Source organism: Papio anubis, chromosome 4 (genome assembly GCF_008728515.1).
Source record: "Papio anubis isolate 15944 chromosome 4, Panubis1.0, whole genome shotgun sequence".
NCBI lineage: Eukaryota > Metazoa > Chordata > Mammalia > Primates > Cercopithecidae > Papio > Papio anubis.
In genome coordinates this window covers 179,245,525-179,272,526 of record NC_044979.1, presented here as the reverse complement: position 1 = coordinate 179,272,526, position 27,002 = coordinate 179,245,525, and the positions used below count along the sequence as shown (strand labels likewise).

Here is a 27,002-nt window from a genome sequence, read left to right as displayed (position 1 = left end):
CAGGTCCCCGCCTGGCTCGGCCCAGGGTCTTGGGTGCCGCACTCCTTCGCACGCTTCCCCTCGTGCTTCCTGTTTACTGATGTGTTCACCACCCTCGCCTTGCCACCCCCACAAGAACAGGGGCCTCCTCCATCACATCCACTCATTGTCCCCAGGCTGAGAAGGGCCCTGATAAATGTATCACACATGTGCTCTGTGCGACTCCCCCACGAGCCTGGGCCTCCACACGCACCAAGGCCCTCGGGTGACTCATCCCGTCCCCAAGTGCAGGATGGGGGTCCAGCCTGTGACAGGCCCTGGATGGTGTGTGCAGCTCATTAAACCCCCCTCTGTGACCCCACCACGGCAGAGGCTAGCGCTGCCCGCCCTATGCCACTGGGCCTGGCTGCGGGAGCAGAGCAGAGGAGAGGAGGAGCCCCTTCCTGGAGGAGCCCTGAGGAGTCTCCAGCATCCAGCTCCAGAGACTCACACCACAGAGGAGGGCAGCACCAAGTCCAGGCCCAGAGACCCAGCGGGCCGCAGGAGGCCACGGAAACCCCGGCCCAGAAACCCAGCGGGCCGCAGGAGGCCACGGAAACCCCGGCCCAGAGACCCAGCGGGCCGCAGGAGGCCACGGAAACCCCGGCCCAGAGACCCAGAGACCCAGCGGGTCACAGGAGGCCACGGAAACCCCGGCCCAAACACCCAGCGGGCCGCAAGCGGCCACAGAAACCCCGGCCCAAGCACATCTGTACTCAAGAGAATTTTCTTTCTCGAAGCACAAAATGGCAGAGTTCCTTGCAAGCAACCTGACTTTTGAAAAAAGCCAAGACACTGCTATTTTGGCGTTTTCTTGCATGGACAACAGTGAGTGGCTGCCCCAGAGCAGACGCAGCCCCGCTCCTCCCACGAGCATCTCCTGTCCACACATCTGACTGGCACCAGCCTCAAACCCTCCTCCTTATACCAGCCTCATCTCTTTCCACCTCGGTGATGCGATCAAGGATTTCAACTTCCAAAAAAGGAAACCTTTTCCATTATAAAAAATCTCCCCCAAATAAGGAAGCCTGCATTCTCACAATAATCTATCGAGTATTTGCTAAACCTTCACAAAGGTTTAGCATCAAGAGACAGAGAAATCAGGAAAAGAATGTCCCAACACTCACACTGACGGTGACCCCCGGGGAGCTGTGGAACGTCCTCTCCACACTCACCCCACGCCTTGGTGGGGGAGACAGGCCCGCCCTCCCCAGACACCCAGCTTGGGGTGGAAGGCTGTCAGGAGGTTAGAATCTTGTTAACAAAGTAATTAATGCTTTATCCCCAGAAAAAAAAAAAAAAAAAAAAAGAGAGCTCATAGAATCAGCAACGTGGAGCTCATTACTGATTAACAAAAGAACCACCACGAACCCCGGCTTTTTATCGCAGACCGAGGGAAGTAACTGGGAAGTGACCGTCAAAGGCACTGACCGCACAACTAACAGGCGCTCCAGAGTGCTCATTACCTGGTGCAGCCCAGAGTCTCACCCGCGGGAAACAAACTCTTCTTTCCTTCTGTCCCCACATCCAACACTCAACACAGAACGCTCTGCTCTCCTCAACAGGTAGGGATTTCAGCATCATTAAATCCCACGGTGCCGGGGCTCGCCCTCGAGACTGCCCCACTTGTGACCTGTGCTCCTGACCACCCGGCCGGAAGCTGGGGTTCCCATGGTGCCCTCCTTGAGTCTGACCATTTGCTAGGACGGCTCACAGAACTCTGGGAAACTGTCTGCTGGTTTATTATGAAGGGTGTGATGAAGGATACGGATGGACAGCCGGGCGGAGAGGGGCACAGGGCGAGGCCTGGGGTGACCAGAGCACAGGGGCATCCAGTGCTTCTGACCGACCAGCTACAGGGTGGGTTTCCAATGACCCCTCCTCGGGTTCAATTAATTTGCCAGAGCAGCTCACAGGACTCAGGGAGACACATTTACTGGTTTATTATAAAGGATGTTACAAAGATACACACAGATGAAGAAATGCACAGGGCGAGGTATGGGGCAGGGAGCTCGGAGCAGGTGTGCCCTCCCCAGGACTCCACCCTCCAGGAACCTCCCCGTGCTCAGCAGCCTGCAAGCCCCCCACACCCTGTCCTTTAGGGAGTCTGTAGAGGCCTCATTACACAGGCACAATTGAGCAGATCACCGGCCACTGGTGATCCACTCCACCTCTGCGGGCTCCCTCCCCTCCCCAGAGGTCCACCGTGGAGTTCCAAACTCTAATCATGTGGTCGGTTGCCCTGGCAACCCGTCCCCCATGAGGCGGTCCCGGAGCCTCAGCTGCAGTCACCTCAGTAGCAAACAAAAAGACACTCAGCAGTAAAGGCTGTAGGAGCTTCGTGCCCGGAGCCAGGGCCAGAGACCAAACGTATGTTTCTGATTACATCACATTATCACACTCACCACATTCATCACACTGCCACATTGCATGCTCTCTACACACAGCCCTCACACACACACACAATCTCTCTCACACACTCTCACGCTGACACATTCACGCTCTACACACACACACACTCCCACATTCTCACACTGCCACATTCATGCTTTACACACACCCTCACACATAAACACACACAATCTCACACACACACACTCAGGGCTGGAGACAAGATGAATGCCCCAGCATGCAGTGGGGGAAGAAATGGACTAAAAAGACGCAGCCGCGCGCTCTGGGAGGGATGCAGATGTGGTCACACCCCTGCCTGCAGCGCACTCCTGTCCCTTCTCCAAGTTTCAGGTGACAACCGGGATCCTGTCTGGAGACCCCCCGGGGACTCCGAGCACGGAGATGCAGATGCCCGCACAGCACCCACGCACCAGGAAAGCCAGTTTGAAAACACCACGGAACCAAAGTCCGGGCTCCAAGATCTTTACGCTATTTGGGAAGAAAACAGAGACGCCCATGCTTGCGTCAGCCGTACATGCACTAAAACCGGAGCGAGGCAGAGGAGATGAGTGTGGCCCCTGCAGAAGGGCGACAAGCAAATTCGTGAAGCGTTCCATATTTTTTGTTGGCATGGATGTGGGGAACAGGGAACGCCTCTACAACTGTAAATTAGTACAGCCACTACGGAAACAGCGTGGAGGTTCCTTAAAGAACTAAAAGTAGATCCACCATTCGATCCAGCAATCCCACTCCTGGGTATCTACCCAGAGGAAAAGAAGCCATGAGAGGAAGAAGACACAGGCATGTTTGTAGCAAGACGATTTGCAATTGCAAGGATACAGAACCAACCTGAGTGGCCATGGACTGAAGAGTGAATAAAGAACACGTGGTCCATACACACCACGGAATACTACTCAGCCATCAAAAGGGACAAAATAATGTCTTGCAGCAACTTGGATGGAGCTGGAGGCCATTATTCTAAGTGAAGTAACTCAGGAACGGAAAACCAAAAACTCTGTTCTCACTTATAAGTGGGGGCTAAAACATAATGGGCAGGGAAATTGGGAAGGGGGTGAGGGATAAAGACTCTATATTGGGTCTAGTGTACACTGCTCGGGTGACAGGTGCACTAAAATCTCAGAACTCACCACTAAAGAACTCGTCCGCATAACCAAAATTCACCTGTACCCCATACACTATTGAAATTTTTTAAAAAAGAAAATAGAGACACCGGTGAACTTTTGTGACATCAAGCATGCATCCTAACATTTAAGGACAATGCTCCAAGAATGTAAATGATGGACAGATGTGTGACTTCTGCAATAGGAGGAACAGGAAATAAAAACAAACTTCACCCAGTCCCACAGCAGGCAGGAAAATGAAGGAAAAGAATGCTAAATAATAATGATGGTGATGGTAAAGTAGAAAGTTAACTCAAGACAAAACAAAAACCCAGAAAGGCCAAGAGCAGAAACCACACACGGGACGATGCAGGCATCTGTGATGTGTGTGCGCGAATGTGCATGTATTTTATCTGCAACTCCCTAAAATACACAAAATGACCATAGCCCTGGTCCAAACACCAATCACACCTACCGATACAAAAAGACTCCAATCACCTACTAAAAGGACAACATTCGCACTAGTTTAAAACAAACCCCAACTCTGCAGATAGAAGAGAAAGACTTAAAACAGAGAAATTCAGCAGAGTTAAAAATACATGAAATAAATATATACTGGAAAAATGAAAAAAAAAAGGGTCCGATATCATGATATTAGACAATATCAGGCCAAAGAAATAAATGAGACAAATCAGGAATATAACGCTAAAACTAAAATGCTGAGAGCAGATACAGTCATTCGATATATTCATACCAAAGAACCCGACACACTTCATTAAGCAGAAATTCAGGGGATGCCACAGAAACCCATCTCAGCACGTGAAGGCAGGAGACATGCATGTCCCTTCCAACTCGAGAAAGAACACGCGGGCAAGAAATAAGCACACGAGGCTATCAGACACATAAACAACAAAATTAAAGCAGCAGCGCATAAGGAGAAAGAGGCAATTCTGTACTTGATAACAGAGAACACACTTTTCTGTTTTCAATATCCCATGGAAACATTCATAAACAGCACCCATATATGAAGCAGCAAAGAAATTCTCAACCAATACCAAGTAATAATTAAAATACAAACAACATTCCCCAGAAATTAGTAACAAAATCAGAAAACAGGCTTTTCTATATTGAAATTTAAGGCCGGGCACAGTGGCTCACGCCTGTAATCCCAGCACTTTGGGAGGCCGAGGTGGGCGGATCACGAGGTCAGGAGATCGAGACCATCCTGGCTAACACGGTGAAACCTTATCTCTACTAAAAATACAAAAAAAATTAGCCGGGCGTGGTGGCGGGCACCTGTAGTCCCAGCTACTCGGGAGGCTGAGGCAGGAGAATGGCATGAACGCAGGAGGCGGAGTTTGCAGTAAGCGAGATCACACCACTGCACTCTAGCCTGGGCGACAGAGCAAGACTTCGTCTCAAAAAAAAAAAAGAAATTTAAACATTAGGCCGGGCGCGGTGGCTCAAGCCTGTAATCCCAGCACTTTGGGAGGCCGAGGCGGGTGGATCACGAGGTCAGGAGATCGAGACTATCCTGGCTAACATGGTGAAACCCCGTCTCTACTAAACATACATAAAAAAAAAAAAAAAAAAACTAGCTGGGCGTGGTGGCGGGCGCCTGTAGTCCCAGCTACTTGGGAGGCTGAGGCGGGAGAATGGCGTGAACCCGGGAGGCGGAGCTTGCAGTGAGCCGAGATCACGCCACTGCACTCCAGCCTGGGAGACACAGCGAGACTCCATCTCAAAAAAAAAAAAAAAAAAAGAAATTTAAACATTATCTTCTTAGATGTTCCTCTTAAAGGGAAAATAGAAGTAAAAACTGAAGAATTGGCCAGGCACGGTGGCTCACGCCTGTAATACCAGCACTCTGGGAGGCCGAGGTGGGCAGATCACGAGGTCAGGAGATCGAGACGATCCTGGCTAACACAGTGAAATCCCGTCTCTACTAAAAATAAAATACCAAAAATTAGCCGGGCGTAGTGGCAGGCGCCTGTAGTCCCAGCTACTAGGGAGGCTGAGCCAGGAGAATGGCGTGAACCCGGGAGGTGGAGCTTGCAGTGAGCGGAGATCGCACCACTGTACTCTAGCCTGGGTGACAGAAGGAGACTCCGTCTCAAAAAGAAAAGAAAAACTGAAGAATTTTCAGAAACCATACTAATAAAACTAAAGCAGTGCTTTAGAGGAAAATTTAACCCATCAATTACTTTAAATCTTTAGAAATGAAAGCAAGACAATAAGAGAATGAAGCCTCCAACTTAAAAAGCTGAAAATTACAAAGTAACTGAAGGAATTAATAAATATAAAAGGAAAAAAATTTTTTTTAATCTTAATAGCTAAATTGAAATTTTTTTTTTTTTTTTTTTTTTTTGAGATGGAGTCTCACTCTGTCACCCAGGCTGGAGTGCAATGGTGCGATCTTGGCTCACTGCAAGCTCTGCCTCCCGGGTTCACACCATTCTCTTGCCTCAGCCTCCCGAGTAGCTGGGACTACAGGCACCCGCCACCACGCCCGGCTAATTGTTTTGTATTTTTAGCAGAGACAGGGTTTCACTGTGTTAGCCAGGATGGTCTTGATCTCCTGACCTCGTGATCCACCTGCTTCAGCCTCCCAAAGTGCTAGGATTATAGGCGTGAGCCACCACACCCAGCTGATCTATTTTTACAGAATTAAAATATCTGAGTACTGGGCATGGTGGCTCAGGCCTGTGATACCAGTGCTTTGGGAGGCCGAGCTGTGAGGATCACTTGAGACCAGGAGTTTGAAACCAACCTGGGCAACACAGAAAGACCCTCACCCCTACAAAAAATTTACAAATTAGCTGGGCGTGGTGGGGCACACCAGCCACTTGGGAGGCTGAGGCGAGAGGATTGCTTGAGCCCAAGAGTTCGAGGCTGCAGTGAGCTAAGATCACACCACTGTACTCCAGCCTGGGCAAGAAAGTGAGACTTCATCTCTAAAAAAACAAAACAAAACAAAACAAACAAACAAAAAAAACCAAAAACAAAAAAAAACCACCTCTACGTGGAATCTTGTATTTTTTAAAAATTGTAAAATAAAAATAATTAAAATATCTATTAAACAGTTTTATAAAATTTACCTCTAACAAAAATACCAAAGGCAGATGATTTCACAAGTGAATTCTACAAATCCTATAAGAATAGACTATTTTAACATTAATTAAACTTTCCCAGAACGTAAAGAAGGAAGACGTCCCAATCCCTTTAATGAAGCAACAGTGACATAAAATTCACAAGGAGAAAGGGTGCAGAGGGAAGGGAAGAAAGAAATGTGTCTGAATCACCGTCTCAAATTGTGGCGTGAGGAACCCGGGGGGGCCCAGACCTCGCAGGCAGGGGGTTTCTGAGAGCCTTCTTCACGAGCTCAGAGCCTTGTGCAGCATAATTTTCTTTATGAGCCTCAGCCACGACACAGCACAACGGGCTGCCTGCAGAGGCAGAGAGATGTCGGCTGTGGCCGCTGAGGTCAGACATCAAAGAGACATAAAAATAGAAAACAGGGCCACTGTCCTTACTAATTTTGGAAACTATGGGTTTTCCTTACAAAAGCTGGTTTATCCCAGGACACAGGAAAAAAATATATATTTTTTGTACGCATTGGGCTTTGAAATGAATTATTAAATATTTTTAAATGTTCTTACTGTTAATTTCTTAACTAGCGTCTACCAACACCATATTAGAGGTCTCTTGACCTCAGTACTCCTGGCATTTTGGATGGGATAACTCTGCTGTGGGGCCGGCTGTGCCCTGCGGGATTCAGCAGTCTCCCTGGTCTTTGTGCATTTGATGCAGGAGTGACTGTCTCCCGGCAGCTGCCAACCAAAAACATCTCCTGCCATCGCCAAATGTCCGCCAGAGGACAAGGGGAGTCACCCCAGTTAAGGACCACAATAGTTGCAACTCAAAAGCAAAATCTCTTTGGGGTCCTCAATAATTTTTTTTTTTTTTTGAGACAGGGTCTTGCTCTGTCACCCAGGCTGGGGTGCAGTGGGGTGATCTCAGCTCACTGCAACCTCCACCCCTGGGGCTCAGGTGATCCTCCCATCTCAGCCTCCCAAGTAGCTGGTACTAGAGGCATGTGCCACCATGCCTGGCTAATTTTTGTATTTTTTATAGAGACGGGGTTTTACCATGTTGCCCAGGCTGGTCTCAAACTTCTGAGCTCAAGTGACCCACCCACCTCGGCCTCCCAAAGTGCTGGGATTATAGGCCTGAGCCACCACACCAGGCCCTCAGTAATTTTTTAAGAGTGTAAAGAGCCCATAGGTTTGAGAATCACTGCTCTTCATACGACTACGAATGCAAAAATGTCTTTAAAATTTAGCAAACAGGGCTAACAGCGCATTAAAAAGTCAACACACACATGATGACCATGTGGATCTGTTTCATGAATGCAAGGATGGTTTGCTATGAGGAAACTGACTAACAAAGTTCATCTGATTCCTTAACAAGAAGGCTTGACAGGCAACACAACAAAATTCAACCCTGGCTTCCCAGTGAAAACACTCAGCAAAGCAGTGGCCAGTACAAAATATTACACGAATTCAATGTCTGCCTCCCCTAGGAGAAGACACTCACTGAACTTCCAGTGAGGTGCTCATTCACAGGCCAGTCAGCATTTCACTCGCTGGGCAAACACCAAAGGCACCGCAGCCAACACCAGGGACAAGGCAGAGCGCCCTGTAGTTAAAGGCCAGCCTCATGCATGCCCAGCGATGGAATACCCACAGTAAATATACGTTTGCAAACTGACTCCAGCCAGGACTTCACCAAAATATCATGACCACATTTGGTTTATCCTAGGACACAGGAACGGTTTACTACAGAAAACCAATTAACAGGACTATTGACACTAAGTGATAAAAGGAGAAAAGCAACAGGATGATTTGCATTTAGACTCAGGAAAAGCAGATGCTAAAGTCCATGGCCACGTACCACCGACTAAGAAAGAAGCAGGCACGAGGCCCCGTTCCTCAGGGCACTTCCTGCAGCCAGTGGCATAGGACAAGTAAAGGAGAGAGATAAAGATTGGAAAGAACAAAGCAAGCTTTCATCATTTGTACATGACACGATCATCTGCACGGAAAATCCACAAGTTCCCGGCCACGGCCAGAGCACCCCTGGCGTCCACGGGGGCTGCCTGCCTTCCTCGCCAGGTCTGCGCCATGGCCAGTGCCTTCCTCAGGAGAAATTCATCTTCACTTGGGAGGGAAGAGGAAGGGAGACAAGGCCACAATAAAAAGGAGATGTGACTCACATGTGCCCCACCTTTTGCTTGTGTGCCAGGCTTGCCCTGTGGCCCCGGCATCATCCTCTGTCACTCTGGCAGGCTGGACTGAAGGCACACAGTGGTCCCATCCAGTTCAGGCCCACGTGTTGCCATGGACATGCCTCCTGATTCCAATCCACATGGAAGTGACGAGAAGAACACTTACAGCAACACCCAAGTCAAGCCTGTGAGGACAACTAAGATACCTCTAGGCTCCCAGCGCCATCACGACCATGAGTCTGTAGAGTTCCACCAGGACCCCCTGACCTAAAGCCAAACCAGCACAGCAAGACATGCTGGGGCCCGGCCTGGCAGTTCCAGGGGCAGCCTTTGCTTTGAATTACATTCACCAAGAGGTAAGGGCGTGCCAGGCAGGCAGCGTCTGAGAGAAGACGCACCCACAGACACACAGCAGCCTTGTGACCAGGCATGGTCAGATGAACGTCACCGCCCCTGTGTCTGCTGCCCTGCACTTCAGATGACTTCAGGGGAGCTGCTAGCTAACGAACACAGGTGACCCGGTCAATAAAACACGCAGAAATATGCATGCATAGAGCCCTTTACCTGTGTTCCAACAGGAGGAACCCCGTGCAGGACGTTTCAGAGCACAGCGGCTCCACAGTGGAAAAGGAGTCTGCAGCCCAGGCCACGGAGCACCTAGGGCCTCCTTGCCACCTTGATGAACTTATGAACGCACCAGATAGACAGACAGAAACAGCAGGCAGGAGGCAAAGTCCGCCTTCCAGCGAGGCGGCATCTGGGCCAGGCGGGGTCACCCAGAAACCGGGGAGCTGTGAGGGCCAGTGTTGAAATCTTCCTGGACAGGCCTCACTGCGTTGGCCTGGACAGGCTGCTTCTGACCCTGCCCAGTCCCTCAATATAAGAGCGCAGTTCTAGGACACTTTCCAAATCGCACACACACGGTTCAAGTCTTTAAGGCACACTCTGGTTCTGGGAGACTGATGATCAGGTAACTGCTCCGAAACCATCACACAGACATAATGCATACGTGTGTGTGTCTATAGGTACCTCTTTAGAACATGCATAAAAAAGGAAGTGTTTCTTTAAATGAAGTAGATCTATGTGTAGTGAAAGTTTCCCAAGACAAGTTAAAATCAGGTTTTGCCGAGAGATGTCATGACACGTAGCTGCATTTTTGGAAACCCTGTGTGTGTATGTATGTTCTTACATGTACTTTGTATAAACTCTAGAATGATAAACCACAAACCACTTATAGTGGTTCCCTCCAGGAAAAAGAGTGGCATTTGGGATGGAGTGAAGAATGCAACTTTAATTATTTATTAGATTTGCCTCTGTGTTTAAATTTCATAAACATGTATTGCTTTTATAATGAAAATGTAAATATCAAATGGAAAATTAACTTGTGTGCACATTAACCTCCAAACCTCTGTCTCTGCAGTGGTTGGAACAGTACAGCCTTGTCCTGAACACTGATTTGTTTCTTAAGAAAGAAGCTTCCCTTGCAGAATACCTGACTTCACGAGACATAGCTTGGCAGATCAAAGTCTGAGCCCTTTGCTCTCGCCTCATATATATCACACTTTAGAGCACAAAGATAATTCCTCCTCCAACGCACAGCAAAGGTGTAAGAACTGCACAGTGACCTGGAACACCCACCACCTCCAGTCCCCCGTGGGCATGTAGCACGCTTGCTTCCAGAGGGAAGGCCGGCCCTCCTCGGCCCTCCCCTCCACCTGTCCTTCACTCACTGTGTTAGGACCCTAGACTGCTGCTGGCAACACGTGCGGCCACAGCCACTGGGAGACACCTGTGGCTCCACTCCCCTCCTCCAGGGCATCTGCCACCAATCTCTGCAGCCCAGCACCCTCTCATGGGCGCAGGACCAGACTGGCACAAACCTTTGGCTGCCGTCAGGGCTGAACACGAATTCCCCAGAAAGAGGCCGGAAGCACAGAGGGAGGCCGTCTCCATCCGCCTCTGTCCTCCGTGTTCCTGAGACGGGTGTGAGTCACACCCTTCAGGCTCCCCTCGCTTGAGAACTCACGAACAGGGGGATCCCAGCCACAGGTCATGCTGTGGGTTTTAACCCGGAAAGAACGAGACACCACATACCTGCCTCACTTCCCCAGGATGCGTCCTAGGTCTCCTAAACTCCCAGCCCAGGGTGCCCTGGGGGCTGCAATGTGCCACCTGGGGGCTTACTCCTCACCCCCACCCTCTCCACGATGAGGCCTGGGCCCCCCTCCCCACCAGGCTAGCGTTCAGATAGACCCTGCAGGACGGTGGACTAACGCTCAGGACGGGGGCCCGGTGCTCCCTTACAGCTTCCCCCTGCAGCAGAGAACAAAGTCCCACCCAGTGGCTTCTCAGAGATCCACGGTCGGCCTGCAGGCCTGGGAGCCAGGCTCTCCTACAACGAGGGCAGAGTGAGGAGAGATGAGACCTGAGACAAATACGATGGAACGGCACCGTCCAGATACCTTTCGTTATCCAAGAAAGACTCAAGAACACTTTAAAATCCTCTTAAAATGTGTATGAAAAACGAGTGGCCCACCGCCGGCCAGTCCACTGCCTGCCGTGACGGGGCCGTGGACCGAGGGGCCTGCAGCTTCCGAGGAAGCCACCCCAAGTGATGTCACCGGATCGGCCCAATGGGGCCCTTGCAGCACCCAGACCCACGAGGAACCTTTCTTGAAGTTGGAAGAGTGAAGTCCCTTATCAGACAATGTTTGTTGCACAAAGAAAAAAAAATAGTAAGTAAAAATTAGAATCAACGAATGAAGTCCATTGAGCTGAGGCCCGGCCGCTCTCAGGGTTTTTCCCAGTGGCCTCCCTCTCAGGGCAGGGGTGGCTGTGACGGGGGCACGTGAGGACCCGGGAGCAGAAGACGCAGGCCAACCTCGGAGCACAGACGGGCATCCGGGGGCCGTGTGAGCTGAGCCTGAGCCTGTATCCTCATCTGAAAAACGCAAACAACAGGGTTCGCTCCACAGGGATGGAAGGAAATGAAATGACGAGGGACTTTTGCAGCCTGGAGCTGGCAGGCCACCACGCTGACGCAGCACGGGCTTTGGTCCTCGCCCTCGTCAGCAAGTGTCCTCTGCAATTAGCCTTTTCTTAAAGAACCCAAAGGTTTTAGGAGCTGCTGGCGTTTCAGTCCTGAACCTGGAGCTGGAGGCCATAGGTCCCTTCTCATCCTTCTAGTGCTGCCCCCACGAGCCCTGGCTCCACTCCCCCCACCCCATGCCCTCACCTGCTATCTATGCAAGAGCTGGGCTCCTGTGCCCACTTCCCAGACGGGTCACCAAGGCCCAGGAAAGCAAATGCCTTGCTGTGAATCATGCAGCAAGTCACACACTGGGCTCCACAAGCTCCCAGCCCGTGTGCTCCCCCCAATCGGGACTCTTCCTCTCTGATGGAGAAGGGCCGGGGCTCAACGCACGGGTCAGGCTAGCAGGTGGCCGTGTGTGAACACGGCTGTTCCACTCATGACAGGCATTCCTTCCCCGCAGTCCTCAGCGCTGGGGGGTGACTAGCCCCAATAAGGCTACCAGCTCTGGATGTCACCAAATTCACCCCAAGCCCTGGTACTTTGTGCTTTAGGGCACAAATGAAGCTTGCCAAGTGCCTCATACATGCCTTGGAAATCTCACTCCAGCTTTGGGACACACACACATTTTTCCCACGTAATTTAGGCTCTGAAGTGCTCAGGTCTTCCCGCACATGGAATGTCAAAGTGTCCCTGGGGAGCCTGGGCCAGCGGCCTCCTCCGAAGGCTGTCATCCCTTTGCTCTGCTGTTACAGGAACGTGCTTCCATGCGGGTGGGCACTGCTCTGTCCTCCGGGGTCTCCAGCACACCGAGCCGTGCGACGGCGACGGAGAGGCCGTGCAAACACCCGGCAGGCAAATCGACAGACGTGTGGCTTTAACATGGTACCGGTCGGCTGGGTTTGAGGGTTTGGTTGTTGTTGCTTTTTGAGTCTGCTGTTTTGTAGAAGCTCGTATTTTTCACAGAGGGAATCAGATGAAACTGAAAACGCAAGCTCTAACGAAGCTTATGTGGCACGGTTTTTTTTTTTTTTGTCATTTTCTGAGATGGAGTCTCGCTCTGTCACCCAGGCTGGAGTGCAATCTTGGCTCACTGCAAGCTCTGCCTCCCGGGTTTACGCCATTCTCTTGCCTCAGCCTCCTGAGTAGCTGGGACTACAGGTGCCCGCCGCCACACCCAGCTAATTATTTGTATTTTTAGTAGAGAGGGGGTTTCACTGTGTTAGCCAGGATGGTCTCGATCTTCTGACCTCGTGATCCGCCCGCCTTGGCCTCCCAAAGTGCTGGGATTACAGGCGTGAGTCACCACGCCAGGTATGGCACGGTTTTATAGGAAACTTTCTGTTAAAGTGTAACAGATACAGAGAAGTACATAAATCTTCAGCGTGCGGCTGGATGAAATTCCAGAGAGGATCCACTCTGACCAGCAGCACCCAGATCAAGAAACGAATCCCAACTACTTTGGGAGGCCAAGGCAAGCAGATCGCTTGAGCCCAGGAGTTCAAGACCAGCCTGGGCAACATGGCAAAACCCGGTCTCTACAAAAAATAAAAAAGTTAGCCGGGTGTGCTGGCACATGCCCGTGGTCCCAGCTACCAGGAGGCTGAGGCGGGAGGATCCCTTCAGCCCAGGAGAACTCAAAGCTGAAGTGAGCTGAGCTCGCACCACTGCACTCCAGCCTGGGAGGCAGAGTGAGACCTCGGCCTCAAACAAAACAAAACAAACAACAAAAACGGGAAGTGAAGGGAGGGGAGGGGAGGGGAGGGAGGGGAGGAGGGGAGGGAGGGGAGGGGGAGGGAAGGGACAGCAACAGACCCTCGCCAGCCCTTGAAGCCCCCCAGGCCTCCTTTGCCTCCTGCCAGGGCAGCTGCGCCTCCTGCTTCCCCTGCTAGGTCTGGTTACTGCGCTGCACGCTTTGCACATGCTGACCCACTGCGCCCACTCCAGCATGTGCCTGTCGGCTCGTCCAGGCGGAGCGGGGCTGTCTCCACGCACCTCATTCCATGCTGCTCCCCTGGGCATGTACACAGCAGTGTATTCACCCAGTCCACCTCCGCAGGGCACACGGGTCTGATGAACACAGAGCCGGTGATGCCCTTGGGCCTGGCTGTGGGTTCATGTCCCAGAGCAGAGCAGCTGGGTCACAAGCCATGGGTTTGCTCCGCTTTGGAAGATACCGCCAAAGTTTTCCAAAAAGAGGTCAAGTCACAGCCACCATGAGGAACGAGCATCCCATCGCACCCCATCCCACCTCCTCACCAACTCTGGCCTTATCTGACTCGTTGGTTTTAGCCAATCCACTGACTGTGGAGTGATACAACATTTCTGGTTTTAAATGTTCATTTCTCTGATAACCAATGAAGTTGCCTTTTCAGATGTTTGTTAGATATTTGGGCACCTTTCGAGAGGTACTGGTGCAAGTCATGGGCAAATGTTTTGCTACAGATTTCAATGTTAACACTCACCAGCTTGGGCGGGGGGCTGCAGTGCGGCACCGTCTGTTTAGTTCTGCCATCTCTCCTCCCTCCCAAAAGTGATACATGCGGCGCTACCACTGACAGTCATCCAGTTTTGTGAATGTCAGGTTACTCATCCTGGAAGCTTGGTTGTAAATCTGATTCGGGTTGCTCTGCAGCCATTACTAGCCCCCAAAGACACACTGTTTCCAACCTGTCCTTCTTCCCGTTCTTTCCCCCAGACCTCGGCTGTTACAGAACCGTGATTCCCTGTCCCCAGAAAAGGGACCAAGGAGGTCAAACTGATTTCCACCTTCATCTTCTCGAAATGTCCTCTTTCTGGGAGAGGTCTGCTGATGCCTGGTGCACCTTGGCCAGTTTCTCCCCTAGAAGCAAAACCTCGTCCACAGCACAAGCCCACGTGCGCCACGTCCTGCACCTGACAGATTGGAAGCCCCCTGGCCCCCCAGCCCTTGCTGGTGGCCTTCCCACAGCCCTGTGGCCACGGCGGAAGCCCCATGCCCTCCTCTCAGCCCTGAGTACAGTCCCACAATAGCCAAAGCACACACAGAAGAGTGGGAACGCGGGGAATGCCGTGAGAGCCGAACTGGGGGGTGCAAGACAGTGCAAGTTTCTTTTGCACAGAATAGCAATTTGCAACAATTTAACAGTTTAAACCACAGGCAAAGTATTAAATCAACAATGAGCAAACCCAGCAAGTAAGCGTTTGTGAATTCAGAATGTTAGAGGAGAGCTCGGAGTGCCACAGCTGGGAGCTGCCACTGTGTCTTTACAGTATCGTTAGTAACTTTATAGTATCTGCTATCAAATAAGCGATCTTAATAAAACAATCCTGAAGAGACACTAGGCTGGGCACGGTGACTCAAGCCTGTAATCCCAGCACTTTGGGAGGCCAAGGCGGGCGGATCACGAGGTCAAGCAATAGAGACCATCCCGGCCGACATGGTGAAACCCTGTCTCTACTAAAAATACAAAAATTAGCTGGGCGTGGTGGCGGGCGCCTGTAGACCCAGCTACTCGGGGGGCTGAGGCAGGAGAATCATTTGAACCCAGGAAGCGGAGGTTGCAGTGAGCCGAGATCGTTCCACTGCACTCCAGCCTGGGCGACAGAGTCAGACTGTCTCAAAATAAATAAATAATAAAAAATAAAAAGAGACACTAAATGCAGTCATTTTAATTTAAAAACTAAGGAGGCATTCAGCACCCGGCTCAGACGGTCAGCAGCGCTGTTCGAGGTCAGCCATGACTGCCTCTCTGAAAGCCCGAGCTTGGCGCTGGCCACGTCAATCCTGCTCATGTTTGTTTTCATCAAATGGCAGCTGTCAACACACCCTGGGTTGTGACTGGGAGGCAGGAGGCTAAATCACCTGCCTACCCAGAACTGAGCCTGTGAGTTACACCTGGAAGCCTCAGCACATCAGGGATGGGGTTTGATCTCTGCCGACAGTATTTGGAGGAGAGACGCCTCCCAGGTCGAAAGCAGCCACGGCGGGAGAAGGACACGGGGTCCAGGCCCACCTGGAAGGGACCTGCAGCCTCATCAGCCGCAGCAGCGGGCCTGGGAATGGGGGCGGAACACACGGGAGCAGTGGGCAGGGGCCCTATGAGGACGGGCCGCAGGAGCACAGGAGGAGCTACCCATCCCCGGGCCCACCCAGTGACTCAATGGCCAGGCAATTCCCTGCTCTCGGCCAAACCCAGGGCTTCCTGAGGAGAGCAGCCCCCAGGAGCAGGGCACCGACCCCCAGGAGCAGGGCACCCTCCAGCAATAGCCAGCTGGGCTCCCCACGGGGATCGTGTAGCTGTCCCCAGGCCACAGGTCTGCCCCATCCCACAGATGGCTCCCAGTCGGTCTCCAGGAGAGAGATGGACTTCCTGGGCTGCTAACAGAGCCAGGGCAGCCCTATGAAGTGACCCCCATGTCAGCTGTGCCTGGGCAGGTGCCTCAGCCCAGCGGCATTTGTAGCTCAGCCCCTTTGAGCTCAGCTTACCCCTCGCAGGAAGAGAACAAAGTTACCTGAACTTTACCATCTGGGTTTTGGACAAATTAGAAGAGACCATAATAAATATTCTGTTGGTCACAAGCAAAGGTTAAAATATATACCCTTTAAGAAAAATTAATCAACAAGGTATCAAGGTCCAACACTGACCCCAACACTGGACACACACACACACACACACACACACACACGGCGCCTTGTGTCAGGCGGCCTCACTGCCCACTTACCAAGGCACAAGGTCAGCAGAGCCAGTGGGAACAGCTGTCCTCAGGGCTTCCGGCTGGACAAGCCTGAAAGTGAAAGGCACACATGTCAACGTGCTTGCGTAGGACTGGAGAGACGCCGTGTGACCAAATACGTGTGGCCACTTCAAAACCCGAAAGGCTGCATGCCAGGGAGACTGACAAGCACGCATTAACATCCTCTCCTGATCCAACACTCCGTAACTTAAACATCAGGGTCAAGGCCATTCAGGGCATTGCTGTCGCACTGCTTCCCACTGCCTGGCCAGGAGGCCCAACAGATGGCTCATAAATGAACAGTCCCGGAGCCACCAGAGGTCACGCCCCAGGACGGACACGGGGAAGCCACCTGCAGGCTCCTGGAAAGGTGGGGCCACCGCGGATGCCACGGCTCCTGCGACAGGTACACCAGCCTTACATGCACTCCCGCTGCTCCCCAAAGCCCTGCCAGCCGCAGCCCTGGGCCGCTCCAAAGTCCAGCCCAGCCGCCCCAGCAGACCATTAGCCTGCCTGCCCGCAATCGGGAAAAAGCCCGTGTTTGCTCATTTGTGTTACACTGTGGTAAAATATACATCACATAAAATTTACCATTTTTAGGTGCGTGGTTCAGGGGCTTTACGTCCATTCCCACTGCTATGCAACCATCACCCCTGTCCATTTCCAGAACTTTCTCATCTTCCCAAGCAGAAACACTGTCCCCATTAAACACCGACCTCATTAAACACCATCCCCCCAGCCCCTGGCACCCACCATCCCACTTTCTGTCTCTGAGTTAACCACTCTAGGGACCTCATATAAGTGGAATCACACACATTTGTCCTTATGTGACTGGTTTATTTCACTTAACATAATGTCCTCAAGGCTCACCCACTTGGTGGCAGGTGTCAGAATGTCATTCACATTTAAGGCTGGATAATATTCCACTACAGACACTATGGACTGAATGTTTGTATCCCCTAGCCACAAATTCATATGTTTTTTTGAGACAGGATCTCGCTCTGTCACTCAGGCTGGAGTCACCGTGGCACAATCACGACTCACAGCAGCCTCAGTCTTCTGGGCTCAAGTGATTCTCCCACCTCAGCCTCCCAAGTAGCTGGGACTACAGGTGTGTGCCACTATGCCCAGATAATTTTTTTTTTAATTTTTTGTAGAGACAGCATTTCACTATGTTGCCTAGGCTGGTCCTGAACTCTTGAACTCAAGTGATCCGGCCGCCTTGCCCTCCCAAAGTGCTGGAATTACAGGTATGAGTCACCATGCCTGGTCCAAATTCATACGTTGAAATCCTCCCTGCTAATGTGATGAAAATTTGGAGACAGGGCCATTGGCAGGGGATTAGGCCAAGAGGGAGGAGCCTCAAAAATGGGATTGGTGCCATTATGCCAAAAGACACAAGCCAGCTGCTTCCTGTCTCTCTGCCATATGAGGGCACAACCAAGGAGAGGCCCTCACCAGGCACCAAACCTACAGGCACCTTGACCTCGGACTTCCAGCCCCTAGAACTGTGAGAAATAAATGTCGGTTACTTAAGCCAGCCAGTCGGTGTTAATTTTTTTTATAGCAGCCCAAACTGACAAAGACAGTGTATATATCACATATTTTCTTGTATTAATCTTACAGTTCTAGCTTTCACGTTTAGGTCTATGATCCATTTTGAGATAATTTTTTTTTTTTTTTTTTTTTTTTTTTTTGAGACGGAGTCTCGCTGTGTCGCCCAGGCTGGAGTGCAGTGGCGCGATCTCGGCTCACTGCAAGCTCCGCCTCCCGGGTTCACGCCATTCTCCCGCCTCAGCCTCCGAGTAGCTGGGACTACAGGCGCCCGCCACCACGCCCGGCTAGTTTTTTGTATTTTTAGTAGAGACGGGGTTTCACCATGTTAGCCAGGATGGTCTCGATCTCCTGACCTCGTGATCCACCCGCCTCGGCCTCCCAAAGTGCTGGGATTACAGGCTTGAGCCACCGCGCCCGGCCTTTGAGATAATTTTTAAATATAGCATAAAGTAGGGTAAAGGGCCATTGTTTTTGCAGATAGGTGTCCAATATTGTCTTTGGGTGTTTGAAAGGCATTCCTCCACTGTCTTCAAATCGTATAGTTTCTGATCAGAAGCCAGTTCTCACTTTTGTCTTTGTTCCTCTGTACGTGACAGCGTTTGCCTCTGTCTACTTTTAGGATTCTCGGCAATTGGATGATGGTGTGTGTGTACTGGGGTGAACGTCTTCATGTTTCTTCTGTCTGAGATTTGTTGAGCTTCTTCGGAATGAGTGTTCATCAGATCCAGCCATTATCGTCCTCAAGTATTTTCTACCACGTGAGCCTCTTTTCTGGAAACCAGCTGTGTACGTTACTCTGCTCGATATGGTCCCACTGATGCTCTGTTCATTTTTTGGTCTTTCTTTGTGTTTCATTTTACAAAGTGTTGTGTCTTCAAGTACACTGATCTTTTCTTCTGCAATGTCTAATCCACCATTAATCCCATTCAGCATATTTTTCATTTTTAGAAGATTTATTTGGGTCTTTTTTCTTTGGATCTTTTTTCTTTTTGAGACAGTCCCACGCTGTCACCCAGGCTGGAGTGCAATGGTATGATCATGGCTCACTGCAGCCTCAACCTTGCTGGGCTCAAGCCATCCCCCTACCTCAGCTTCCTAAGAGCTGAGACCACAGGTGTGCACCACCACGCCCAGTTAATTTTTGTACTTTTCTGTACAGATGGGGTTGTCTAGGGTGGTCTTGATCTCCTGAGCTTAAACAATCCTCACACCTCAGCCTCCCAAAGTGCTGGGATTACAGGCGTGAGCCATGACGTCTGGCCCTGGGTCGTTTTTTCATATCTTCCATTTTTTCTTTATTTTTATCATATATTCCCTGACATTGAACACATGGAACATATGCCATCTTAACATCCTTGTCTGCTAGCTCCATCCTCTGGATAGATATAGTTCCCTTCCCTTCGCTTTTCTCTTCTTTTTTTTAACAGAGTTTCACTCTGTTGCCTAGGCTAGAGGGCAGTGGCATAATCATAGCTCACTGCAGCCTCAAACTCCAGGCTCAAGGGATCCTCCTGCCTCTGCCTTTGAGTAGCTGGAACTACAAGTGCACACCACTATACTCAGCTAATTATTTTTTTAAACAAACAAAAGAACACATATCTTTTGCCGGGCGCGGTGGCTCAAGCCTGTAATCCCAGCACTTTGGGAGGCCGAGACGGGCGGATCACGAGGTCAGGAGATCGAGACCATCCTGGCTAACACAGTGAAACCCCGTCTCTACTAAAAAATACAAAAAACTAGCCGGGCGAGGCGGCGGGCGCCTGTAGTCCCAGCTACTCGGGAGGCTGAGGCAGGAGAATGGCGTGAACCCGGGAGGCGGAGCTTGCAGTGAGCTGAGATCCGGCCACTGCACTCCAGCCTGGGCGACACAGTGAGACTCCGTCTCAAAAAAAAAAAAAAATATTAAAAAAAAGAACACATATCTTTTTAGAGACAGGGTCTTGCTATGTGGCCCAGGCTGGTCTTGAACTCCTGGGCTCAAGTGATCCTCCTGCCTCAGCCTCCCAAAGTGCTGGGATTGCAGGTGGGAGCTACAGTGTCTAGCCTGGATGTTTCTAACCGTTGATTTTCCTCTTCTTCTGGGTTTTCCGTATGGCAGTCACTTTTGCTTGGCTGCTGGGCACTGTGAGCTTGGTGCCTATGAACTTGGCGCCGGACGCTGGGTTTGCTACTGTCCTGCATCTCTGGGCTTTGTTCCAGGAGCAGTCAACCTAGAACCAGTCTGATCCTTTCGAATCTCGCTCGTAAGCTCTGTTTGGTGAGTCCCGAGCAGACCTTTGTAGGACAAACTTGGGTGGTGAGTCTCTCCCTCTGACCACTGAGCACACAGACCCCACCCTGTGAACTCGGGGACTGTGCCACCCCTGCTCTCCCATGCCCCTTTCCCTCACCCAGGCAGCATCCACACGCCACCTGTGGTCAGCTCTCAAAGACTGGAAGGCCCCTCCTCAGCTCTCCAAAGCTGTTTCTTTATGCAACTCCCTCTTCTCCCATATTTTTCTTTGTACATTCCAGCCTTCCTGGAGCCCCTTAACTCCACACTGTCTCCACCAGGTCCTGGTTCCCCTCCCTGCCCTGTGGCTGGAGACTCTGCAGGTGACAAGCTGGGCTATCAAGGCCTCACTCCCCTTATGCCCCTCTCCGGTCACCGTCCACACAGCCTGCCACCAGTGTCTGAGGCCTGTGGCTTCATGCACTTTTGTTTGATCTTCTGGTTGATTAAGGTAGGCTGTGAAATTTGCCCTGTATCTTCCATCATGGCTAGAAGTACAAGCTGGAATCTTGCGTTTTTAAATCCAAGTTCTTGCTCATCCAGAATGGGCTTCTCCAATGGACTTAGCAGGTGTTCCCTCTCCAAGACACACTGACCTAGGTCTAAAGTGGAACCTCAGCTGCAGAGCGCCTGACTTGCAGAGCCAGCCTGACAGCCAACTCTTGAAGAGAACAAAAGCATTTGCCTTTTCTTTCTATCTCCAGATCATTTACTCTCAATGAAGGCAGCTCATTCAAAGTACATTTTCTGTGTCAAAATGCAATAGCAGGACTATCTGCCTGCTCACATTAAACTAGAAGGCAAGCCTGCAGTTAATCAGCAGAAAGAAGGCATGGCTCCAAAGGCAGACCGTGTGCTGACAGCACCTGAGACACTCCTCCTCTGTTCATGGCCTCTTCCCAGTTTCTTCTTGACCTAGGTAGGTCAACAGCATCACCAGCACCGGGTTGCCAATCTCCACCACTCCCAGCCACAGGTTCTCCCAGGATCCTCTCAATACCCGAGAGAACTGGGGCCAAGGCAGCCACTGTGCACACAAGGAAGCCTTCCCGGGGGACCAGTAATTCTCAGTCACAGGGAGCAGATGGGGAGGGGTGCTCTGCACAGGGCAGGAAGGCGAGAGCCAGAACCACAGTGTTGCTGCTGCTCACTGCGGCCAGCCCAAGCAGCAGGGCTCCCTTCTCCCCGTCTGCCAGCCCTTCCCAACGCACTCAGTAAGGGCAAGGGGGTCCCGAGGGTTCGGTCACGAGTCACTCAGGCTTCTAAGAGACCTTTAGAGGCTCTGGATGCACGTCCCCAGCCAGATCTGTGATTTACAAACATCTTCCTCCTTCCTGTGGTCGTCCTTTCACTTTCTTGATGGTGTCCTTTGAAGCACAAAAGTTTTAAATTTTGATCTTAGAAGCAACCTGAGAAAAAAGGGAGATTACCTTCAAAGGAGAGACATCCTGACAAGGATTTCTTCACACAAAAAGATGCTGAGGCCAAGCAGAGGCTGACATCAAAGTTCTGAAAGAACACCACTGCCAACCGAGAGTTCTGCAACCAGCAAGCACGTCCCCCAAGGAGCAGGGAAAACCAGCATTTCCGGACAAACACAAAAGGGGTGGGTTCACCACCAGCACACTCTGACTAGAGGAATTTCTCACGTACGTGCACTTCAAGGAGAAAAAGTGATCCCAGATGGGAAGTCTGAGATGCCAAACATAAAAGCAAAGAAAGCGGCAAGTGTGTGCAAATCTAACACAAAATGTAATCAGGCCGGGCACAGTGGCTCACGCCTGTAATCCGAGCACTTTGGGATGCCAAGGCACAAGGATCACTTGAGTTCAGGAGTTCGAGACCAGCATAGACAACATGGCAAAACCCTGTTATCCACAGAAAAAGAAAAAAAAAAAAGTAATAATCCAGCAATGTTTTGTGATATTCAAAAGTAAAAAAGAATTTGAATACACAGGCCGGGCATGGTGGCTCACGCCTGTAATCCCAGCGCTTTGGGATGTCAAGGTGGGCTATCACCTGAGGTCAGGAGTTCAAGACCAGCCTGGCCAACACAGAGAAGACCCATCTCTACTAAAAATACAAAAATTAGCTAGGCATAATGGCGGGTGCCTGTAATCCCAGCTACTCGGGAGACTGAGGCAAGAGAACTGCTTGAACCCAGGAGGCAGAGGCTGTAGTGAGCCAAGATTGCGCCACTGCACTCCAGCCTGGGCGACAGAGCAAGACTCCGTCTTGGGGGGAAAAAAAGAGAATTTAAATATACAGCCTACTAGTTGTAAAGGGCATTAATGAAGGTAAGGATGCTCGCAGGTCCTTGGATATTCCCAAGTGTAAAAGGTACAGGTTAATTGCAGATTTGTTTAGTAAGAATGTTGTGCTTGTGGGGAAACCAATAAAAGAACAGAGTTGGCCGGGTGCGGTGGCTCACACCTGTAATCCCAGCACTTTGGGAGGCCGAGGTGGGCAGATCACGAGGTCAGGAGATTGAGACCATCCTGGTTAACACGGTGAAACCCCGTCTCTACTAAAAATACAAAAAACTAGCCAGACATGGTGGCGGGCACCTGTAGTCCCAGCTACTCAGGAGGCTGAGGCAGGAGAATGGCATGAACCCGGGAGGCCGAGCTTGCAGTGAGCCAAGATCAATCGCACCACTGCACTGCAGCATGGGCAACACAACAAGACTCCATCTCAAAAAAAAAAAAAAAAAGAATAGAGTCTATAACATCCAGACTGGTGGAGGGCAGAAAATGAAAGAATCAATAGTTGACTCAAAAAAGAGCGAGAAAGGAGAAGGAAAGGAAAAAAATCAGCACAGACCAAGAAATCAGCAAAATATAAGATGGTATATTTAAACGCAAATATCTGTAGCTACCTTTAAGGTAAACCCAATAAATGATCCAGTTACATTTTTTTAGTTATCAGACTTAAAAAAAGGACTGTCACACTTCAATTAAAAAAAAATCCTCCAATCCATACACTGTCTATAAGAGACACATTTAAGACTTAAGGCCGGGCGCGGTGGCTCAAACCTGTAATCCCAGCACTTTGGGAGGCCGAGACGGGCGGATCACGAGGTCAGGAGATCGAGACCATCCTGGCTAACACAGTGAAACCCCGTCTCTACTAAAAAATACAAAAAACTAGCCGGGCGAGGTGGCGGGCGCCTGTAGTCCCAGCTACTTGGGAGGCTGAGGCAGGAGAATGGCGTAAACTCGGGAGGCGGAGCTTGCAGTGAGCTGAGATCCGGCCACTGCATTCCAGCCTGGGCGACAGAGCGAGACTCCGTCTAGGGGAGAAAAAAAAAAAAAAAAGACTTAAAGACACAGAAAAATTAAAAATAAAAAAATAAGAGACATGCAAAGCAAACAGTAAACAAAAGGCAGCTGGTGCCGCTATATTAATCCCAGACCAAGTCTGAAAGGCAGAAAGCATTAAAAAGTTAAGAAGATCATTTCACAGTCATAGTCACTTCATCCATAAGGAAGATATAAAATATTAAGTCTTTATCACCTAATAACATAGCTGTCAAGTATATAAAGCAAAACTTGATACAATTGCAAGAAAAAATAGGCAAATCCACAATGCAAAAACAGCTGTAGACAAGACATAAACAAATGGGTATGACTGTGATCCAATAAAACTTTATAGGCCGGGCGCGGTGGCTCAAGCCTGTAATCCCAGCACTTTGGGAGGCTGAGACGGGAGGATCACAAGGTCAGGAGATCGAGACCATCCTGGCTAACACGATGAAACCCCGTCTCTACTAAAAAATACAAAAAAATAGCCGGGCGAGGTGGCGGGCGCCTATAGTCCCAGCTACTCGGGAGGCTGAGGCAGGAGAATGGCGTAAACCCGGGAGGTGGAGCTTGCAGTGAGCTGAGATTCGGCCACTGCACTCCAGCCTGGGCGACAGAGCGAGACTCCGTCTCAAAAAAAAAAAAAAAAAAAAAAACTTTATAAAAGCAGGTAGCTAGCCAGGCTAAGCCTATGGGCTATGGTTTGCTGACCCTTGGTATAGAAGATTTGAACAACACGATGAATAAACTTGATTCAATGAAACTACACACAACGCTGCCCCTACCACTGCAGAACTAGAATCTGTTCAAAGACACAGAACATTTTAAAATCTGACCATGTGCTGAGCCATAAGGCAAGCCCTAACAAGTTTCAGAAGACAGAGATCAAGCAGAGCAGATTCCTTCACCCCAAAGACACTTAAACTAGGGAAAAAAAGTAACAAAAAGTTATCTGCAAAAATCCTAGTCTGTTCAGAAGTTAAAAACAGTTATCATGGCCGGGCGTGGTGGCTCACGCCTGTAATCCCAACACTTTGGGAAGCCAAGGCGGTGGATCACTTGAGCTCAGGAGTTCGAGACCAGCCTGGCCAGCATGGTGAAACCCCATCTCTACTAAAAATACAAAAATTAGGCCAGGCGCAGTGGCTCATGCCTATAATCTCAGCACTTTGGGAGGCTAATGTGGGTGGATCACCTGAGGTCAGGAGTTCGAGACCAGCCTGACCAATATAGTGAAACTCTGTCTCTACTAAAAATACAAAAAATTAGCTAGGCATGGTAGCAGGTGCCTGTAATCCCAGCTACTTGGGAGGCTGAGGCAGAAGAACCACTCAAACCAGGGAGGTGGAAGTTGCAGTGAGCCAAGATTGTGCCACTGCACTCCAGCCTAGGCAACAAAGCGAGACTCTGTGTCAAAAAAAAAAAAAAAAAAAATTAACCAGGCGTGATGGCGGGCGCTTGTAATCCCAGCTACTTGGGAAGCTGAGGCAGGAGAATCACTTGAACCTGAGAGGTTTATGTTGCAGTGAGCCAAGATCACACCACTGCACTCCAGCCTGGCTGACAGAGACTCTGACTCAAAAAAAAATTTTTTTTAAAGTGATCAACTGTCAAAAAATTCAAAACAGGAATTCAAAAATATGTTGAACAAAACAGTAAAAAAAAGAAATTCATGTCACAACATATAAGCTGCATGATGCAGCCTAAATAGTTCCTAAGGGGAACAGCAACCTTAAGTGTGGACTGCATTAGAACATTTTAAAATGCTAATAACAGGCCGGGTGCAGTGGCTCACACTTGTAATCCTAGCACTTTGGGAGGCCAAGGCGGGCGGACTGCCTGAGCCTAGGAGTTGGAGACCAGCCTGGGCAACATGGCGAAACTCTGTCTCTACTAAAAAAATACAAAAAATTAGCTGGGCTTGGTGGCATGCACTTGTAGTCCCAGCTACATCAGAGGCTGAGGCAGGAGAATCGCTTGAACCCCGGAGGTGGAGGTTGCAGTAAGCCGAGACTGCAGCACTGCACTCCAGACTGGGGGACAGAGCAAGACTCTGTCTCAAAAAATAAATAAATAAATAAAATGCTGAAAACAAATGACACAAGATGTATCTCAAAAAATTAGGAAAACAAATTTAGAAGAAGGAACAAAACAATCTAAAACTCAGAAATTAATAAGATAGAAAACATACAAAAAGCCACAAAGTTGGTTCTCTGAAAAGATCAATAAAATCAAGAGTTTTATCAAGAGAGTTGATGATAAAAAGAGAGGAGGCGCGAATCAGGTCAGGAAAGAAAGGGGAACAGGGCCCAGTGCTTCAGGTCTTTTAAAATCAGAGGCTACTGATGCCTCTTTATAGCAATGAACTTAAAAATGTAAACTTAAATGGACAAATTCCTAAGAACGATAACAGACAAAAATATCCTCAAGAATAAATCAGAGGCGGAGAGGAAGAGAGGCTGATTAGTGGGTACAGATAAACACTGGATAAAAGAAGCAAGACTTAGAAATAAGACCCAGTGTTGGCCGGGCGCGGTGGCTCAAGCCTGTAATCCCAGCACTTTGGGAGGCCGAGACGGGCGGATCACGAGGTCAGGAGATCGAGACCATCCTGGCGAACACAGTGAAACCCCGTCTCTACTAAAAAATACAAAAAACTAGCCAGGCGAGGTGGCGGGCGCCTGTAGTCCCAGCTACTCGGGAGGCTGAGGCAGGAGAATGGCGTAAACCCGGGAGGCGGAGCTTGCAGTGAGCCGAGATCGGGCCACTGCACTCCAGCCTGGGCGACAGAGCAAGACTCCGCCTCAAAAAAAAAAAAAAATAATAAGACCCAGTGTTTACAGATCAGTATGGTGACTACAGTTTACAATAATCTATTGCATATTTCAAAATAGATAATGGAGAAGAACTTGAATGTTTTAAGCTTAAAGATAAGACAAATACTTAAGGTGACAGATGTGCCAATTTATACCAAATTGACCTTTACAAATTATGTGAATATATTAAACTATCACACTTATCCCCTCGAAATGGGTGAGTCATATAGTGGGTGAACTATATCTCCACAAAGCTGTTACCAAAAAAAGAAAAAAGAAAACCCAAAGAATACCATAATCGTTACAAAACTGAAACAGAAGTCGAACATCTACCACCAAAAAAATGATCACGCTAAGTTCAGAATGGTTTCACCAGTGAGATCCTACACTCTTGGTGTAGGGATTCCAATTGTCCATAAACTCTTTTAGAGAAGTAAAAAAAAAAAACAAAAAAAAGAAAAAAGAAAGAAATACCTGGCCATGCTCAGTGC

General features: G+C 49.8%; 1 long non-coding RNA gene and 1 other non-coding gene across 3 annotated transcripts in view; one reads left to right on the top strand and one right to left on the bottom strand.

Moving 5' to 3' along the window:
- The window catches only part of LOC103882557, a 59,337-nt gene that overhangs the window by 9,553 nt on the left and 22,782 nt on the right, over nt 1-27,002 (bottom strand). For both annotated transcript variants that reach the window (XR_004183393.1, XR_004183392.1), the window contains exon 2: nt 16,553-16,615. This is a non-coding gene — a long non-coding RNA (uncharacterized LOC103882557). The remainder of the gene's footprint in view (nt 1-16,552; nt 16,616-27,002) is intronic.
- On the top strand, nt 2,930-3,032 carry LOC116274734. Its single transcript, XR_004183515.1, has one exon. It is a non-coding gene; the product is annotated as a U6 spliceosomal RNA (small nuclear RNA).